This window comes from Nomia melanderi, unplaced genomic scaffold (genome assembly GCF_051020985.1).
Source record: "Nomia melanderi isolate GNS246 unplaced genomic scaffold, iyNomMela1 scaffold0388, whole genome shotgun sequence".
In the NCBI taxonomy this organism is placed as follows: domain Eukaryota; kingdom Metazoa; phylum Arthropoda; class Insecta; order Hymenoptera; family Halictidae; genus Nomia; species Nomia melanderi.
In genome coordinates, this window is record NW_027475503.1 from 30,001 (window position 1) to 37,500 (window position 7,500).

Sequence of the window (7,500 nt, forward strand, 5' to 3'; positions counted from 1 at the left end):
TACGGGGAGAAATAGAACGTTGAGTTGACTTATCGGGTCTTCGTTGGAATTACCGTCGCTGGCATTGTAAACTCCAGATGACCTTGTGATTCCTTCGTCGGGCACTGGTAAAGGGTGGCGATGATGCGTTCTATAATAGAAATACCCGTCGTAGCGTTTCTTCGGAGTCAACCCGCTCACGAAACTCTCTCTCGTCGTGGAATCCCCGCGTCGGAGAGTAAAACGCGAATTCATACTATGAAAACTTACGTCTCTCGACGATGGGACGATCCACGCGAAGAGTTGTTTACGTGTACGCGTATGGTGCGATTGCGTCGATTCGCTTTTCTGTACGGGGAGAAATAGAACGTTGAGTTGACTTATCGGGTCTTCGTTGGAATTACCGTCGCTGGCATTGTAAACTCCAGATGACCTTGTGATTCCTTCGTCGGGCACTGGTAAAGGGTGGCGATGATGCGTTCTATAATAGAAATACCCGTCGTAGCGTTTCTTCCGAGTCAACCCGCTCACGAAACTCTCTCTCTCGTCGTGGAATCCCCGCGTCGGAGAGTAAAACGCCGAAGGCTTACTATGAAACTTACGTCTCTCGACGATGGGACGATCCACGCGAAGAGTTGTTACGTGCACGCGTATGGTGCGATTGCGTCGATTCGCTTTTCTGTACGGGGAGTAATAGAACGTTGAGTTGACTTATCGGGTCTTCGTTGGAATTACCGTCGCTGGCATTGTAAACTCCAGATGACCTTGTGATTCCTTCGTCGGGCACTGGTAAAGGGTGGCGATGATGCGTTCTATAATAGAAATACCCGTCGTAGCGTTTCTTCCGAGTCAACCCGCTCACGAAACTCTCTCTCGTCGTGGAATCCCCGCGTCGGAGAGTAAAACGCGAATTCATACTATGAAAACTTACGTCTCTCGACGATGGGACGATCCACGCGAAGAGTTGTTTACGTGCACGCGTATGGTGCGATTGCGTCGATTCGCTTTTCTGTACGGGGAGAAATAGAACGTTGAGTTGACTTATCGGGTCTTCGTTGGAATTACCGTCGCTGGCATTGTAAACTCCAGATGACCTTGTGATTCCTTCGTCGGGCACTGGTAAAGGGTGGCGATGATGCGTTCTATAATAGAAATACCCGTCGTAGCGTTTCTTCCGAGTCAACCCGCTCACGAAACTCTCTCTCGTCGTGGAATCCCCGCGTCGGAGAGTAAAACGCGAATTCATACTATGAAAACTTACGTCTCTCGACGATGGGACGATCCACGCGAAGAGTTGTTTACGTGCACGCGTATGGTGCGATTGCGTCGATTCGCTTTTCTGTACGGGGAGAAATAGAACGTTGAGTTGACTTATCGGGTCTTCGTTGGAATTACCGTCGCTGGCATTGTAAACTCCAGATGACCTTGTGATTCCTTCGTCGGGCACTGGTAAAGGGTGGCGATGATGCGTTCTATAATAGAAATACCCGTCGTAGCGTTTCTTCCGAGTCAACCCGCTCACGAAACTCTCTCTCGTCGTGGAATCCCCGCGTCGGAGGGTAAAACGCGATATATAATAGTATATGCCAGTGGTTCGCGCGCGTCGTCTCTGAGATACGCGGTCGACAGAGTTCCGAAAACACGTGATGTGCCACGATTTCCGTGCGTCTTACATCTTTCGACGATGGGACGATCCACGCGAAGAGAACGTTCGTGCTTGCGTGAGGTGCAACAGCGTCGATTCGCTTTTCTGTACGGGGAGAAATAGAACGTTGAGTTGACTTATCGGGTCTTCGTTGGAATTACCGTCGCTGGCATTGTAAACTCCAGATGACCTTGTGATTCCTTCGTCGGGCACTGGTAAAGGGTGGCGATGATTCGTTCTATAATAGTAATACCCGTCGTAGCGTTTCGACCGATGTCACCCGCCACGAATGTCTCTCTCGACGTGGAAACCCCGCGCCGAAGAGTAAACGCGAAGGCTTACCATACGAAAGAAAACGGTATTATACGCCTGTGGTATGTGCGTCTCGGCTCTGTGATACGCGATCGGCAGAGTTACAAAAAAACGTTGATGGGCCACGATTTCCGTGCGTCTTACATCTTTCGACGATGGGACGATCCACGCGAAGAGTAGTTACGTGCTCGCGCGAGGTGCGATAGCGTCGATTCGCTTTTCTGTACGGGGAGAAATAGAACGATGAGTTGACTTATCGGGTCTTCGTTGGAATTACCGTCGCTGGCATTGTAAACTCCAGATGACCTTGTGATTCCTTCGTCGGGCACTGGTAAAGGGTGGCGATGATTCGTTCTATAATAGAAATACCCGTCGTAGCGATTCGGCCGAGACACCCGCCACGAAACTCTCTCTCGTCGTGGAATCCCCATGTCGGAGAGTAAAACGCGAAGGCTAACTATATAAGAAACATATAGTATTATTTATGCCTGTGGTTCTCCGTTTGTCCTACTCTCAGATACGCGACTCGGAGAGTTACGAATAATCGTGATGGACCACGATTTCTGTACGTCTTACATCTTTCGACGATGGGACGATCCACGCGAAGAGATCATTCCTGCTTGCGTGAGGTGCGATAGCGCCGATTCGCTTTTCTGTACGGGGAGAAATAGAACGATGAGTTGACTTATCGGGTCTTCGTTGGAATTACCGTCGCTGGCATTGTAAACTCCAGATGACCTTGTGATTCCTTCGTCGGGCACTGGTAAAGGGTGGCGATGATTCGTTCTATAATAGAAATACCCGTCGTAGCGATTCGGCCGTGTCACCCGCCACGAAAATCTCTCTCGTCGTGGAATCCCCGCGTCGTAGAGTAAACGCGAAGGCTTGCTATAGAAGACTATAGTTTATACGCCTGTGGTTCACCGGTTGCCTGCTCTCCGGGGTACGCGATCGCGCAGGAGTTACGGAAGAACTTGATGGGCCACGATCTCCAAGCGGCTATATCTTTCGACGATGGGACGATTCACGCGAAGAGAACGTTCGTGCATGCGTGAGGTGCGATAGCGTTGATTCGCTTGTCTGTACGGGGAGAAATAGAACGATGAGTTGACTTATCGGGTCTTCGTTGGAATTACCGTCGCTGGCATTGTAAACTCCAGATGACCTTGTGATTCCTTCGTCGGGCACTGGTAAAGGGTGGCGATGATTCGTTCTATAATAGAAATACCCGTCGTAGCGTTTCGACCGATGTCACCCGCCACGAAATTCTCTCTCGTCGTGGAATCCCCGCGTCGGAGAGTAACCGCCGAAGGCTTGCTATAGAAGACTATAGTTTATACGCCTGTGGTTCACCGGTTGCCGGCTCTCCGGGGCACGCGATCGCGCGAAGGTTACGGAGGGACGTGAAGCGCCCGAGCAATGAAACGTCCGCAGGAGGAAACGAGCAACCGCCGAACATTGTTTCGCGACGTTTCCATAATGTATTGTCGTTTCGCTCGCATCCCGCTTCTTTCCCCTAGTTTCCTCGACGCGTAGTTTCGCAGCCTTAGTGGACGAATCATTCTCGATTCGAGGAAAGATATGCAGTGGGGCGTGCAATGAGCCCGCCAGAGACCACGATCTCCAATGCGTCTTTACATCTTTCGACGATGGGATGATCCACGCGAAGAGAACGTTCGTGCTTGCGCGAGGTGCGTTAGCGTCGATTCGCTTTTCTGTACGGGGAGAAATAGAACGATGAGTTGACTTATCGGGTCTTCGTTGGAATTACCGTCGCTGGCATTGTAAACTCCAGATGACCTTGTGATTCCTTCGTCGGGCACTGGTAAAGGGTGGCGATGATTCGTTCTATAATAGAAATACCCGTCGTAGCGATTCGGCCGAGTCACCCGCCACGAAACTGTCTCTCTTTCGTCGTGGAAACCCCGCGTCGGAGAGTAAAACGCGCGAAGGCTGTGACTGTAACATATATATATACAGTATACAATGCCTGTGGTTTTTGCGCGTGTCGGCTCTTCGGTATACGCGATCGGCCAGAGTTACGGAGGGACGGTGAAGCGCACGAGAAATTGAAACGGCCGCACGATTGGAACCGAGCAACCGTCGAACATTGTTTCGCGACGTTTCCATAATGCGTTTTCGTTTCGCTCGCATACCGCTTCTTTTCCCCTAGTCTCTGAGACGCGTTTTCGAGCCGTTCTTCTACTATCGATTCTCGTAGAGAGAAGGGACCGGGTAGTCTGGAAGTGGAACCCGCATCTTGCGTGTACCGTACACGGAATTGAGAGGACCGGCCGTGAAGCTCGTTTTAAAGCCGTGCGTCTGACACCCAACTCTTGCGCGCCAATTTCGCGGCAAGAGATAATATGGGACGAATGACCGGCAAAGAGCCAGCTGTGAAGTCTGTTTTTTTAATCGAATCCGTGGACGTGTGTATGCCGTAGCGTCGCTCGTCGTGTTCGTTCATGGTCGTTCCGAGAGAAAGAACGAAAGCGGTAACGAAGGGACCGGCCGTGAAGCTCGTTTTAAAGCCGCGCGTCTGACACCCAACTCTTGCGCGCCAATTTCGCGGCAAGAGATAACATGGGACGAATGACCGGCAAAGAGCCAGCTGTGAAGTCTTTTTTCATTATTTGCTTTCAATCGATCGATCGGTACGATTCGTGCAACGTTTCGCGCGATGCGACGCGAAAACATGCGCGCAACAATAGATGCGTCTGATCGGAAGAACGCGAGGGTCGACTGCACGCGATGGATTCAGTATCGGGTAGGATACAAAATATATCCCCGTCGTTTCCACGCGTGCGAGTCTTCTGCGTCTTTCGCGGGTTTTTGAATGCACTATACGCCCGGAACGTCGAGAAATATATACATATTACTTGAACGTTTTTCGTCTCGAAAGGCTTCGGTGTCGTCTCCAAGGCGACGCCTGAATCTCCTTCGCGCGCTGGTCGGAGATTCAGGTATCAACTTTTATCTTCTCTTTGAAAGAAGAGAGATATTAGGTCGAACAAATGAGAATAAAATTATATATGTGAAATATAAAATTTATACGATTACCCTGAACGGTGGATCACTTGGCTCGTGGGTCGATGAAGAACGCAGCTAATTGCGCGTCAACGTGTGAACTGCAGGACACATGAACATCGACATTTCGAACGCACATTGCGGTCCACGGATACAATTCCTGGACCACGCCTGGCTGAGGGTCGTTTACGTACCATACACTGCTTGCGTAGCTCTGTCAAATCCCCGCCGTCGTTCACCTCTTCGGATCGAACGTTTTTTTACCGAAGGGCGCAAAGAACGTTTCTGAGTCGGGTTAAGAGAAGGATGCTACGTACGATGCGAACGATGGGTGTCTCGTCGGCGTTTGTCGCGGACACGCGAAAATTCTGTGAATTTCACGGACAGTGTACGTTCTAGTTGTTGCAAAACGATCGGAATCGTTTGTATGGACTCGCGTGAGTGTTCGCGGCGTCGTGCGTCGTTCAATTACGACCGCCCGCGGATACCGCTCCACTGCGATATGGATCTGAGCGACAACTTTTTCGGCTGTTCGTGAGATGAACGGTTTCGTGTGTTTAGAAAAATTTTTTTTCCCGCGCTCCCGACGTCACCTGAAATGATGCGTCAGAGGTGAAAGAAAATATTAAGAAGTCGAGAGAGAGAGAGACTACACACGTTTTATTCATATTTTGTATACCGTGCGTGAGACGGATGTGCACGACACGTCGTATGTCGGTATATTACCGACTGGCCCCAGGGAGATTGTTTTCTTCCTCTCTTACGAATGAGATGTACGTTTCGGAGGATCGTCGTTACCGAAACACACGGCAAAACGAGACTTCTCGCAGCAGAACCTTTATACACAATACACATCGACTCTTTTTACCCCGAGAGAGAGAGAAAAGGTGTATTTCTTTTTTTTATTTTTCGAATTCGACGCACGAACGCTTTGACGACTGGAGAAAAACACGGTGTGTGTTAAAATCGTGCGGGACGAGCATGCGTATTCGTAACGGGTCGAATAGTTCTTATTCCCCGTCGTCGCGTGTCCTCGCTGGACCACCACCGTGCGCTTCCGCCACGTTCAGTTGAATTTCGAAATATATATATATAAAAAGAATCACCATATACTCTCTTTCGGGAGGTGTATTTTTATCGGTTTCTGCTATAGAGAAGAGACGGAGATCGTGTTGTGAGGTGTAACGTTTCTGTATCCCCGTTTCGGAGGATCGTCGTTATCGGCGGAACACACGTCAAAACGAGACTTCTCGCAGAACCTTTATACACAATACACATCGACTCTTTTACCCCGAGAGAGAGAAAAGGTGTTTTTCTTTTTTTTTTATTTTTCGAATTCGACGCACGAACGCTTTGACGACTGGAGAAAAACACGGTGTGTGTTAAAATCGTGCGGGACGAGCATGCGTATTCGTAACGGGTCGAATAGTTCTTATTCCCCGTCGTCGCGTGTCCTCGCTGGACCACCACCGTGCGCTTCCGCCACGTTCAGTTGTATTTCGAAATATATATATATATAAAAAGAATCACCATATACTCTCTTTCGGGAGGTGTATTTTTATCGGTTTCTGCTATAGAGAAGAGACGGACGATCGTGTGTGACACCACGTGGTAACGTTTCCGTATCCCCGTAAAATACGTTTATCTTTTCTCGTAGAAAAGAGAGAGGAAGAGGCAGGAGCTCCTCTTTGGCGAGGCTTTCGAACGTCGCGTCCCGTCCGCCGGAATATAATGATATAAATATATAACCGCCGCCGACTTTGTGCGAAAGCGTTGAAACGAACGCGTCGGTCGCCCCATGGTGTGTGTTTGTCGTGTCTTCTTTTCCTCTTCTGCACTTCTCTTCACTGTCGATCGCGAGACCGCGCGAGATCCGCTTCGGTCGTCCAGTCCCCGAAAATTCTTCTCGGACGGGCGTTAAAGTTAACCGGAGCGCGAGATCGTCTAGCGAGAGTCTTTTTCGCGATCGAGTAAAATGTGATAGAAGAAGGAGAAGAGTGTAAAAAGAGAATATAGACACGCGACGCAGCAGAGACCACTGGTGAGGCGCATAAGACGCGTTCGCGAACGATTTTTCGCGACGATACGGAGTCGCGCGTGTCGCGGTATATTTATCATTTATATACGTTATAATATGAATATTGTTGTGTTCGAACGCACTCTCCTCTAGACTTTGTTTTTTTTGCCTTTGAGCGATTTTTATGAAATTCGATTGAATTTTCATACAATTCACGTTCACGACGACCTCAGAGTAGGCGAGATTACCCGCTGAATTTAAGCATATTACTAAGCGGAGGAAAAGAAACTAACAAGGATTTCCTTAGTAGCTGCGAGCGAACAGGAATTAGCCCAGCACTGAATCCCGCGGTTCCGCCGTAGGGAAATGTAGTGTTCAGGAGGGTCCATTTATCCCGTGACGTCGAACCGCGTCCAAGTCCATCTTGAATGGGGCCATTTACCCGTAGAGGGTGCCAGGCCCGTAGCGACCGGTACGCGTTTCGGGAGGACCTTTCCTTAGAGTCGGGTTGCTTGAGAGT

The 7,500-nt window shown here is 49.6% G+C and overlaps 2 non-coding genes across 2 annotated transcripts in view; both read left to right on the forward strand.

Annotated features, from left to right (window-relative positions):
• The first annotated feature begins 4,993 nt into the window (after positions 1-4,993).
• On the forward strand, positions 4,994-5,148 carry LOC143176139 (5.8S ribosomal RNA). The gene has a single exon (XR_013000730.1). It is a non-coding gene; the product is annotated as a 5.8S ribosomal RNA (ribosomal RNA).
• Positions 5,149-7,204: 2,056 nt separating this feature from the next.
• LOC143176137 (large subunit ribosomal RNA) overlaps positions 7,205-7,500 on the forward strand; it is a 4,007-nt gene continuing 3,711 nt past the window's right edge. The window contains exon 1 of the ribosomal RNA XR_013000729.1: positions 7,205-7,500. This exon is cut by the window's right edge and continues 3,711 nt beyond it. This is a non-coding gene — a ribosomal RNA (large subunit ribosomal RNA).